Below are 12,971 nucleotides of genomic sequence, written 5' to 3'. Positions count from 1 at the left end.
CGCACATCGTTTATTTTCATACCTTGGAGGAACAGAAAACTGTTTCTGTCGTCTTATCTCCTGAGGTGATGGTGAAATGGAGGGAGACATAAGGGTCTATTTCCTTAAATGCATTTTTTTTCCCCAAGTATGAGACCAGATGGGTGAGATGCAGGATGAAATTGGAAAAAAAGTGTATGTGAGAAGGTAGTTGCAGTTAATGTAGTTGGGGAATGATTGACGTACGTTTCCTGTAAATACTTCAATTTATAAATGAGGGCAGTTAATGTGCGTTCGCTCAGCTCAGTGGCTAGGGCATAGTCTATAGCAAAAGAATTGCACTTTTGTTATTATCAAATAAGAAAGATGACTTTTTTTTCCAACAGTCACATAACTTGGTGACATTATATATTAAACTTAATATAATAATAATAAATAAAATAAAATAATGAAAAAAATCCTAATACAGAGGTAATAACTACGGGTTCTGAAGCCTCGCGCATTGACCGTGAGACACACGCATCTAAACCAGTTCACACGCCATACCTTGAGAAGACTGTGATAAACCGTCTCGGCCACCATATGTTCGTTACCAAGCAACATAGACATGCAAACACACGTGACAGGTGGAGTCTTTTGATACAGTGCAAACGGACAAAGACAACTAATTGTTGCAGGTCGTTGCAGTTATATGCACTTAGCTACTCTTTTTGTATTTGCCTTAATTAGTATAAATTAGTTTTCATATAAAAAGAGCTTTACACACTCATAACAGCTGAAGATTTGGTAACTGTATGTTTACAATGATATTTTACATTTGGAAGAATTGTAAATCTAGTTAAAGTAAATTGTAGCAAACCGTAGTTTACTTCAATCAATTAATGTAGATAATAAAGAAGTTCAAGTGAGGTAATTGGTTTGGGCGCACCGATGGAGTCACTTATGTCACTCAGTCACCTGTGTGCGTAATTCTTCTACTTTTCTCTGGGTGTCAAGCATTGTTATATTTGTTTGTGATGAGTACAGAATTGTTGGGTTAGAACTTGATTCTGGCTAAAGAAATGTCCGCACCCTAAGATCCGTGTCCACTGGGTTCTTCGCGTTAGGTAAAAAAGTGTTGCTGGCTCTTTCTCTCTCAGTTTACTAAAAATCAATTTCAGCCTAATATCAGCCCGATTTACCCATAGTTAATACCAAGCTATTGCCTGGTTATTACTTAATATGTGGCATTACTTCATTTTCATCCCAACACCTTAACCCTAGTACAACAGTCTATAGCTGTAATGTAGTGTACTACTGAAGTTGACTTCCAGTGGGAAGATATTTTTCATCATCAGATGTCTTGTTTCGTCATTGGTTGCATTTACATTGTTAGGCTTTCTCCCAGTAAGGACTTAATCGCAGACCAGGGGGGTATTCCAGAAAGAGGGTTATGTGAAAACTCAGGGAAACTCAGTTATTCGTTTCAGATAGAGAGGTAACTGAAACTCAATCACCATGGTAACAGACTCTGTGAACATAACCTGCTCGCTGGCAGGTTTACTATAAGAAACACAGAGTTTCTACCAGTCTCCTCCCATATGAAGAAAGCTGGTAGACATGGGTTGCCCATTCATACCAAGTCAAACTCCAAACTCCACTCTAGAATTTGAATGGGCAGAGCACTGCCAGTAGATAACATTAAGACACACTTCAGTAGACCCCTCCGGATCTCTCCCTGTGGCAGCAGACAGCGTTTCCGCCTCCTCATCATCATCCTCCTGTGATACAGGAAAATATACTGTTTCTCAATACTTTTAACTACCATCTGAGGCAAGAGTATTCTGAGTATCTGCAGGGTTTACAGCTGTGCAGATGACACCATCGACAACTGTTAGGTGAGACCACTGTTTAGTCTGAGGGCCAGCTCCTCAGGCTCTGTCAGAGGTGGTGGAGGTGGCCCTCCACCTGTTTTTCGGGCCCCTGCCTTCTTTCTGTTGGCTGAGCAGAACTCAATGTTCCTTTGTTTTTTAATTATTACTTGTTTTGTAATGTGTTGGTGTAGGCTACAGCGTCACATTTTAAATGACTTCGTTAGGTATAAAATAAAAATGTGTCTAAGTGTTTCTCTTTTATTTTCTGTTGTCATGGTGACTCGTGCTATCGGGGCTCCATTTATGATGGCTTTTTATAATCGTCATGCACGCGCTTAACTCAAGGTGAACATACTCAGAGTTGATTGAACTAACGCAGATCAGCTGTTCTGGAACCGGATACTCAGAGTTTCCCATCTCAGAGTAAGTCAACTCGCAGTTCAGGGATAGACTCAGAGTTTGTTGATCCTCCTTTCTGGAATACCCCCCAGGTTGCACTTGTGAATTAATTTTCTTGAAAACAGAACTCGCAAAAATCCAAAAGAGGGCAAAAACACACTTCCAAAAGGAAAAAAACATAGGAGCAAAAATCAGAAAGTACCATGTGCTAACAGGTCAACAGAACTCCGAAGACAAAAACACAGGGGATGAAAAATCAGAAAAGTCTTTACGATGTCAAGTACTCAAAAAATGCTGGGTTCAGGCATAGATTCTCACACACTGAATTACAATCCAACAGGGGACTACAAAAAGACACACCTATATATAGAAGGGGAAACTAACAAGACCCAGGAGAAACAAATCAAGTAAACAATCTGGGAGATGGTAGGGGACAGGTGAGTGACAAAAAGGCCGGGAAGCGCAGAAGGCGGAGTCTCCGGACAATGACAGAAACACATGACGAAATAAACAATCGGGGAAACACGCGGCATAACACAACACACACAGCGATCACAATAAAAAATATCTCTTAGATCGCAGGGATCTTAACACACTTTCTCTTTTTAGTTTCTAGTCTCTTTGGTTGTCTTATACTTCTAATATTTTCTATCACGTTTTATTTGTATACTTGCTTTGAATACAGCTCTATTAACTATTGAATTAAATGAGTGCATTTCCAATATATTCTACCGGCAACCCAGATAACTATTTAGTAATAAAAGACCAAGACAATACATAATTAACAAATATTTGTTCTGCCCACCCAAAATGATTATTATTGTTAGAGTAAATCTATCGGATGGTAAATGTTTAAGCAGGAAACCGATGGATTGCCTACTCCAGGTAGGGAATGTGTCCTTACCCCAAGTGAAGGAGTTCAAGTACCTCGGGGTCTTGTTCACGAGTGAGGGGAAGATGGAGTGTGAGTTTGGCCGGAGAATCGGAGCAGCGGGGGCGGTATTGCACTCGCTTTACCGCACCGTTGTGACGAAAAGAGAGCTGAGCCGGAAGGCAAAGCTCTCGATCTACCGGTCAATCTTCGTTCCTACCCTCACCTATGGTCATGAAGGATGGGTCATGACCGAAAGAACTAGGTCACGGGTACAAGCGGCCGAAATGGGTTTCCTCAGGAGAGTGGCTGGCGTCTCCCTTAGGGATAGGGTGAGAAGCTCAGCCATTCGCGAGGAGCTCGGAGTAGAGCTGCTGCTCCTTTGCGTCGAAAGGAGCCAGTTGAGGTGGTTTGGGCATCTGGTGAGGATGCCCCCTGGGCGCCTCCCTAGGGAGGTGTTTCAGGCACGGCCAGCTGGGAAGAGGCCCTGGGGAAGACCCAGGACTAGGTGGAGAGATTATATCTCTGCACTGGCCTGGGAACGCCTTGGGATCCCCCAGTCAGAGCTGGTAGATGTGGCCCGGGAAAGGGAAGTTTGGGATCCCCTGCTGGAGCTGTTGCCCCCGCGACCCGACCCCGGATAAGCGGTTGAAGATGGATGGATGGATGGTAAATGTTTAAGACTAGAGAGTTTACTTTGAACATGTATACAATGTGCACATATTGAACATATTGGACAGATGTAATGCATTTGAATGGGACAAGGATTCTTTGCAGCCTGCCCCCTGACCATGTAACATCCACAGTCAGGGGTTGCATATGTATATGTGCAAAAGACAAAAAAGAAAAGAAAATGATGCTGATCATGATTGAAGGTACAAAGGAAATATATGTGCATAATCATGTTCGAGCCCTTGGTTAGCCACAATGCAGTAGCCGTGTTTTGAATAATTGAGCTGGGCGAGCTGCTGTCTCCACACATTTCACCGGCCCTTGTGATTTAAAAGGGATGGAAATAAGGGATGAATACTTAATGGCTGTGATGAGTGGAATTGCTGGAGTTGTTTTCCCGCGTATCCAACTCTGCTGCTATAAGATGTTCCGTTTTGAAGCTCTTTTCTTTGCACAGTGTTTCTTTTATCCAGAAGCTCCTGTGAAGTTGTGCAGACCCGTCCTGCTACCATCATCAGCGCATTGTATTTATGCCTCTGTGTTGAATGTAGGAGCAGTAAATAAACTCACAGAACTTGAGTGTATTTGTTATGGGAATTTTCTTCAGCCATAAAAAAATCCTCCTCTGAATTAAAGATCTTTTTTCCAGTAAGTTTTTTTCTGAGCTAATTGAAATGCAAACGGTGTCATTTTTCTAGAGCCGTTACATTGCGGAATCAACATTTACTTCATAACGATAAGTTAAGTAATACTAGTAACTATCAAATATAAATGTTGTATTATTATAGGTTAAGTTACCTCGCAGTAAATACAGTTCCACATATTAATATATGTAATATGAATCTGAAACAAGTCATTGCGTTTGGCTGGAGTTTAAAAAAAAAAAAGAAGTGTGTCTGTTACTATTACAGAATGAGCCTTTCACCATTGGTGTGTAGTGACCATTAGAAGATACGTGATACCCATTTATAGTATGAAGAATAATACCTTTTTCACCACTGCTGGAACTCATGTCTATAAAATGTAAGATACTACACTTTGGCGGCGATACGGGTCCTATTTATGTGTGAAACGAAAGGTGGATCGTCATGATGTGACTAGCAATCAGTAGACAATGTTACAGCAGCACACGATGCACCCTGCTCCTCCCCTCAGGCTGATTTACGGGGGCGGTTAGCCACATTAGCGCTCCGGGTAAAGTAAGTAATAAAAACCTCATGAAGCAACGGTTGCCCTTAGCAAGGCAAGGCTGACGGTTTTACTTATTAGCCCTGTCTGTTGTAAAGGGGTTTGTCTGCAGTGTCTGGCTATCAGTGAAGTGTTGAGCGTGTCCTCTCGGCACGGAGCTGGTCATCTCCATTACAAATCACTGCCTCACCACCTCGTGCAAATCTGATTACACATTTGGTATGTCGAGCGTGCACATGGAACAGAAGCGTGAGGTGGAACGAGGAGCCGAGGCCCCCGATGTAACAAATGGCTGTCCGTCATCTGCCAACTCATCTTGCATCGTGCATCTTGCTGTGTCTTTAAATATATGATGTATTGAATACTAAATTCTGTGACGCGGTAGATCGTCTGGGAATAGCTTCCTGAGCCCTAACATGAAGGCCTGAGTTAACTCTGTACCTTCGTAGTCCACTTTGGGTTGCGTTTGGTGTATTTTTTACCGCCATAAATCACGCAGCGTATTCGTCTCGCTCGATTTTCCTTTCCCTGCTCTCCCTCCGTCACTCACCCCCCCTCCCCCGGTCAGCCACATCAGACCCATTGACGTTGGATCTGTAGGAAACACTGGGAGCTCCGCAAAAAGTTTCTTAGTTTGATTTTAAAATGAGCCAGACAAAACCTTGAGACTGCAAAGTTGCTTTCACCTCTACCTGTTTAGATTACGTCTGGGCAGGAGACCAGAAACCTTTCCATCTGAGCAAATCTTTATCAATCATTACCTTAGATGAGATGTAATGTGTTCTACTTATCTATTTTGGACCTGAAATACAATTTCCGTGGCATTTGAAGCAAGGGATTGGTTCCCTCCATCTGAAAACCCGACCAGTTACTCTACTTGGGGTTTAATGGGGACTTCACTTTGCAATTCCAGTTCCAAGAGTTTTTTTAAACACGTGGTCTTTGTAGGCTAAAGTTCAAAAAGAATTTTTTTGTGAACATGTTGAATACTTAGTACTAGTAAAAGCCCATCCAGTTTTTAATTGTTGTTGCCATTGTTTAATCTTCTTTCAGTTGTATCGCAATTTACTCTGCAGTGTTTTTTTTTGTTGTTAAAGTTTCACACTGACATCAATATGTCGCGAATATGTCCGGGCAGAGAGCACCAGACTACTACCCCCGGTTGGCCGACTATTAACCCCCCCTCCTCCCAGCCACCGGTAAGTTGTAAATCTAGGGGAAACACTGCTCTGTTTTTACCTTTTTATTTCAATACATTGTGCAGTTTCCTATTCTGGTGGGAAATGTGGGTCTTCACGCAGGAGACTGCATGTTAAAGCAAGTACTGTTTTTTTAAATTTTGTTTTGAACCAAATCTCTGATTTATAAAAAAAACTAACCTAACCAATTTGCTTCATTGTGAAGTTTTGTCGGGTTTCTCAAACGTTAACTGAATTCAAATTGTGGCAGTAATATGAGAGAAAATGTTCCCCCAGAAAACGCTATTAAACGTGCATTTCGTTGGCTGGGAACATGGTTTTGAGGAGAACGGGTTAAACCGCTGTGAGGGCTTTGCTTGGCTCATCTCCGTAGGACGTGACTCGATAGCACTCAGCCAGACGTGTTGTGAACCAGACCAGTGAGCTGCAACAGTAATGTAATGAGGACGACTCATTGTGAAACGCAGTGGATACCAGGCGCATCGTAACGCTAGGTGTAAAGGGGGTCTGGATACTGTATCTGTGGCAGCGTGTCGCCTCACCTCTTTATCTCTCTTTTGCTGTGACAAATCCCCTATCAACTACCCTTGAAACATGTCGCGCTGTTCAAAGTGCCTGACTGCTTTGACAAATGTCATCCATAAAAAGTACCTACAGATGTCAAACTGTTACAGTTAAACATGTAACGAGCCCATTTGCTCACTTCCTGTGAACCCGTTTCAGTCTCTTAGTCATTATTAGGAGATGAGAAGGAGATAATGGACTCCAACGTACAGCCGTAGCAGTTAGATGTCAGGAAAGGGCAAAGGGCATTCTTTTCAGACGAAGGTTTAATGAGACTAGTGAGCTTTACACTGAACCGCCTTCTTTCCCTCAGGGAAAAAGCTGTTTCCGCAGAGGAAGCAACATGCCCAGTGTCCCTCTGATCAGCATAGTAACAAGGGAACCTCTGGGGGGGGTTGTGGGCTGAGTAAACCAGACGGGTCGGGTATTAAAGTTAGTTATGCATTGTCAGGGGTGCGTGGGAAGGCAGGACTCAAATGCAGAGTTCGATTAACAAAAGAAGACTTTAATAATCAAAAAGCAAAAGGCCAACGGGCAAAAACACACACAGGAACTGGGGGCAAAAATGCAGGCAGGACAATTGACGGGGACATGCGTGACACAAGACAATGACGCGACAAGTGACACAAGAGACACATCTTAATTACACTAGGGAGGTGCAGGTGATTGGACACAGGTAGAAATGATCAGACAATCACAGACGATGACAGGACAAGGCAGGAAGTGAAGTTACCCAGGGAGACAAGAAGCAGAAAACTACAAAATAAGACAGGAAATAAAACCACACCGTGACATGCATAGAGGAAGAGCGATCGCTGCACCGACCTCACGGGGGGTGAAAATGATCGTTTCGTACACTGCATATTCCCAAATGTAAAAAATGATGTGTGAGTCATGTAATTGGAGGTTTCAATCCAGCTCCTGACCTTTTGTTGCATTCATACAGCAGCATAGTACGTCCAAGACGTGTGCAATGCAGCTGCATCAGTGTGTCTGAAGTTAACCCGTAGGGCTCTAAACAGTCCTCGTCGGTGTGTTAAAAGTATGGATTAGCCATTACTACTTCTTCTCTTTTCACCAATGATCAACTCTGGAAGGTTTTTTTGAAAGGCCTAGAGGTGACCGCTTCATGGCAACCCCCCTCCCCCATCCCCCCCCCAGGCGTCAAAGGGACAACTTTTAATGCATCCAGTCACCTGCATCCGTCCAGTGTCTAACAACACACCGACCATTGTCAAAAATGCAGCAAACAGCCCAGTGTAGACACGGCTTCTCTAGTGAGCTGCACTGCACGGTGAACGCGAGGAGCACAGCGGTGCCACGTTGAGCTCATCACTTATTACGTTTGGTGTCGTTTCGATGATGTATCCCTACTCTAATTGGCTGACGTTTAAGCCTGATTCAATAACATCACAATTACCTCTATTTGTGGCGTAAAAAAATGTGTGTCTGCTGGCGGCAGATATTTTTGGAGCACACCAGATTGCGTACGTGTAAATTCCTAAAGGCCGTGCACACACAAAGACATACTGTCCTGCATCTGCTCATTTGACTGCATTTATTGTCTTTGATTTATTGTTCTGTATTGTTATTTTTTTTCGTTTGGGGAAAATGGTTAAAAATAGTTGAAAATTATTCATTTAAAGTAGAACTCTCATTGTACAGTAGTATAAATACAAATATATACAGTACGAGCCATCTGTGTGGACACGTTTTCTCATTCAATTTAATGAGTGTGTCCAAACTTTTAACTGGTGCTATAATTATGAAAGCAGTGTGCAGCCAAATAACACGTCTATCATAGCTAAAAATAGATCTATGGATTTATTATGGAAAGCACTAATTGTAAATTGTAGAAAAAAGCTTGGAGGTTGAGAGTTTGAGATTATCTCAATGGTAGGGTGCTGACACCATTTATTATATATTCTTCCCTGATATGTGTGTGTGAGTGTTGCACGGGCATTTTACATGAATATCTATATCTAAATATCTCTATTCGTTAGATCGGGGTGCAGGATTCAGTGAAAGCCGCCCCATTTTCCTGTTGTTTTTTAAATTGTGTTGCTTGTTAGTTTTATTTCCTGCGCACGTTCATAATTTATGGGTTATGTCAGCGCTTTGTGATGAATAGTGTGGATGTTTATTCGTGTAATGCCACCATGTTAATTGCGTGGACCCCAGATAGAACAGCTGCTGCCAGGCGAACGCTAATTGGGATCTCAACAAAGAAAGAAACAAACCCATACGAAACACTTGAGAAGAAAATACACCAGCCAGTGCCAAAACCTTCAGGTATCCTGCCGTGCCACCCGTAGAGGGATCGCGCTCTTCACTCCAACCGAGGCTGGGAAATCTATCCCCAGGGATAATAATTACCTGTGTAATCTACAGAGACTGTGTCATTCTCCATTGTCTCACTCTCTCACTTGTTTAATGAACTACAGTTAAAAGACAAATACAACAGAAGGAAGCAATTACAAGTACAGCATACCTTTCAACAACGCAGAAAGAGAAACTCATTATCTCAACGTTCATTCTGATGGGATTAGGACGCCCTCTGTAGAATATCCAATTAGCGTTCTTGCTGACATCTCTCCTAAAGGGCAGTCACTGTGGGCGTATGTGCAATACGTGGGATTTGTTTTATAGCTGAGGCTGTCGCCTGTGATTCCTGTTATCGTAAATACCTAGAGAAGAGAGGAACGTGGAATTATCCAGCCAATCTGTCTGCAATAGTTACACAGCAAATGACTCGCTGTGTCAGATCAGGTTCAACACTTGGTTTGAGCCCGTTGGATGAGTGCAGAACTTTATTAAAAACTGCATTTCCAACTTTTATGTAAGGCATAACCTGTTTCCACTGCCAGATGCTTCTCACTTAGCCTTGAGTAGATCATTGATCCCTAAAGGTGTCTTCCCTACTCAATCCCGTACCCGGATCCCGCCTGCTGCCGAGATATCTGTCCACACTCAATCAATCAGCTTATTGATCCTGACCTAAACACGGGGCAATGGTGTGTGTGTGTGTGTGTGTGTGTGTGTGTGTGTGTGTGTGTGTGTGTGTGTGTGTGTGTGTGTGTGTGTGTGTGTGCATTCATCCGTGGAATTACTCAGACTTTGCTAAATTGTGCACTGGAGCTCAACCCATCTGTACAAATGAAGCAAACTCAAGTCAGCAGCAGTTCAGATAATTTAATTCCTTGATGAGGACCAGCCTAAACTACATGCGGCTGGCTTCGCCTCCACCTCGTTTCCTATTTATTTCAATGAAAGCCTGAATTGATTTTTTTTTTAATTCCTAACTTTTACTAATTCAGCCAAACTAATTTGGTTTGATTTGATTCACATTATTTGTTTTAATGCTGTTGTAAACGATGTTGCATCGTAACTATGAGCGGCGCTCTTTGTTGCTTATCCGCGTTGCAGTATTACTCTTAACATCGCTGTACATAGACTGTTGTTGAACATTTCCAAACTAAATCTCTATGTAGATTGATAAGAAGAATTGATAAAATTGCTGTGCTTTCACTAAATCTATTCCTCTATTTTTCAATTGGAATCTACCTGATCTAACAGTTATAGGTTTTAAAAATAACGACCAGCAAACTTCTCTGAATGTTAAAGTAATGTACTGAAAATGGTTTGCGGAACTTTTTGTTAAAAGAACGTAAGCAACGTTGGCTCAGTGGAAAGCCGGGTCCTCCTCCAATCAGAGGGTCAGTGGTCTGTTCCCCCGCTCTGCTAGTGTCCATGAGAGTGTGTACTTGGGCCAGACTCCCCAAATTGCTCCCGTTGCTGTGACTACGGCGTGTGAATGGTTTGAAGGCTGTTCATTGCAGGTGTGTATGGTAGCTCCCGCCATCAGTCTATTAACGAGTGTGAATGCATGAATGATAACATGTAGTGTAAGAGGGCTCTGAAGACCAGAAAAGCACTTTAAGAGTACTGTCCATTTAGTATTTAACGTCAGCCAAACCTTTTGAAAACAACCTCTGTTTAACAGGGTTATCAGGTTGTATAATAGCCAAGTTAATTACTAATAAACTAGTTATTGGTTACCAACAATCTTCTCTTCTCCGTTATCCATAGCACTCCACCACAACCAGGCTTTTATACAAGCACTCTCTCACACACACACACGCACACGCACACGCGCACGGGAAGTGTGGCAGTGCAGGACTCCCCGCGGCTGTGATCAGACACATTTCTGCTTCCACTGGGGACCTGCTGAGGTGAGTTGAGGGTCTGAATCATCCTCCATTTTGGATGGAATTGAACCTTTGCCCTAGTCCCCCCCCCCCCCCCCCCACCCCTCCCTTCTCCTCCCGCTGGTCTTTGAAGCATCTTGCATCCGAGCCCCTTGTGAGTCTCCAAGCTTGCAGTTGTTGCCCTCTATTAACATCGGGCATTCAAGGGCAAAGATTAGGACACATGTGCTCAGTGATGAATGTTACCCCTCAGCCTACCCCATTCCTTCCAGGTTTAGTATCATTCCTCCAGCAAAACGTTTGCGGCCCCATCACTCTTTGAGAATAGAAACCCAGATAAAGACATTTCTTTAGTGTTGTTAACCCATTTTGGCCTTTCTTTTTTACTTGCTATTTGTGCTGCAGTTAGATAGCTCACTATTTGCATGTTCAAACACCATCATTGTATCATTGTTGGAATGCATTAACGATGCATTCCAAGTATTGTTCTTCGAATCTTTATTTCCGACTTATTGTTGGAATGCATTAGATGCATTCCAAGTATTGTTCTTCGAATCTTTATTTGTTGGAATGCATTAACGATGCATTCCAAGTATTGTTCTTCGAATCTTTATTAGTTGGAATGCATTGAGATGCATTCCAAGTATTGTTCTTCGAATCTTTATTAGTTGGAATGCTTTAAGCATTCCAAGTATTGTTCTTCTAATCTTTATTCCGACTTATTCCTCTATTTCTTCCGCCGCACCTTTCAACTCCTTCACACTTTCAGCTATTTAAACCGTTCAAATATTAAAATGTTCAGCTCCTTTCTGGCTTGAGGGCTATGACTTTTCAGCTTTCTACCTCTTATGCTTGAATTTATATAAATCAATAATCATTAATATTTTAACATGGTTTTCAAATGGAGTTTGCTTTCAAATCCTCCTAAACTTCTTCAACTTTCAGATTTTTCAGCTTCGCGAATCTTTCAGCTACAGACACCATTTCAACTCTCAAATGTTCACACAAGTCTCAACTATTTTATGAAAAAAACTGCTTCTTGATATCTATTGTACTTTTTTCATAATCACTGATTATGTTTCACTAGTTTTTCGCTCCGTTTCTGACTTTTACATGAGTGTGTATTGCGTCTGCTAGAGTGGAGAGCTCCAGGGCTAGAGTGTGGGGCAGCGCAGAAATCTGGTTAAAAAAGTATGGAACTTCTGTCCTTGCAGCCAAAGTATACACTCTAGAGGCTTCATTTCTTCAGATTAATGAGGGTATGGTTGTGCTGATTGGATTAATGTGTTCATGGAATCCCAGAGTTTTTTAGTTTTGGCGCAAGGAGTGTTTGAGTGACACAACCTCTGCCAAAAGCCCCATAGGCTCCAATACAAATCTGCCGACATATTTCTCACAAAAATCCACAAGGTACACGTTTTGTAAACGGCCATAGGAGCCGTATTTATTACCGGACAGACATAAAAAGCACATCCACGCGTTCGGTAGAGTCTTGGGTCTCATACAAACGCCGTATTTTTTAGATAGCTGTTATAGTTTTGCGCTGGTTCTCATTTGTGTGAGGTGTGGATTCTGTGTAACTTGCTGCCATGTCTCTGCATTTTGCAGCCGTTAATGATCACAGGTGCGCCGTTGTCGTGGTTACGAGCACTCACATGCTGCAGGATCTGTCTGTGACTCACAGCTGCTCGCTCCTATGACCTGATTAGTGGAGTCACATGACGCAGCTATGCTTTCTGTCAACAGACCAATATGATAAAGACACTAGCCCCCCCTCCCCCCTCCCCCCTCCACCCTGACCTCTACTTACTGTTAATCACTCTCAGTCAGTCAGTCAGTCTAATTCTCCTCCCCTCTCCCTCTCTTCCTCACCACCATTCCCTTCCTCACCCTCTCACCCTCCCTCCCTCTATCTACACCCCCCCACCCCACCCAATGCAATACGTGCGCCGTTGCCGTGGTTACTCGTAAACACGCTGCAGTATCTCTGTGTGTGACTCACAGCTGCTCCAATGACCTGATTAGTGGAGTCACATGA

General features: G+C 42.7%; 1 protein-coding gene across 3 annotated transcripts in view; it reads left to right on the top strand.

Moving 5' to 3' along the window:
- Positions 1 to 12,971, top strand: part of alk (ALK receptor tyrosine kinase) — a 299,200-nt gene that overhangs the window by 112,231 nt on the left and 173,998 nt on the right. The gene's annotated exons all lie outside the window — the stretch shown is intronic.

Source organism: Gasterosteus aculeatus, chromosome 15, assembly GCF_964276395.1.
Source record: "Gasterosteus aculeatus chromosome 15, fGasAcu3.hap1.1, whole genome shotgun sequence".
Lineage (NCBI taxonomy): Eukaryota > Metazoa > Chordata > Actinopteri > Perciformes > Gasterosteidae > Gasterosteus > Gasterosteus aculeatus.
This window is presented reverse-complemented; position numbering and strand designations above follow the sequence as displayed.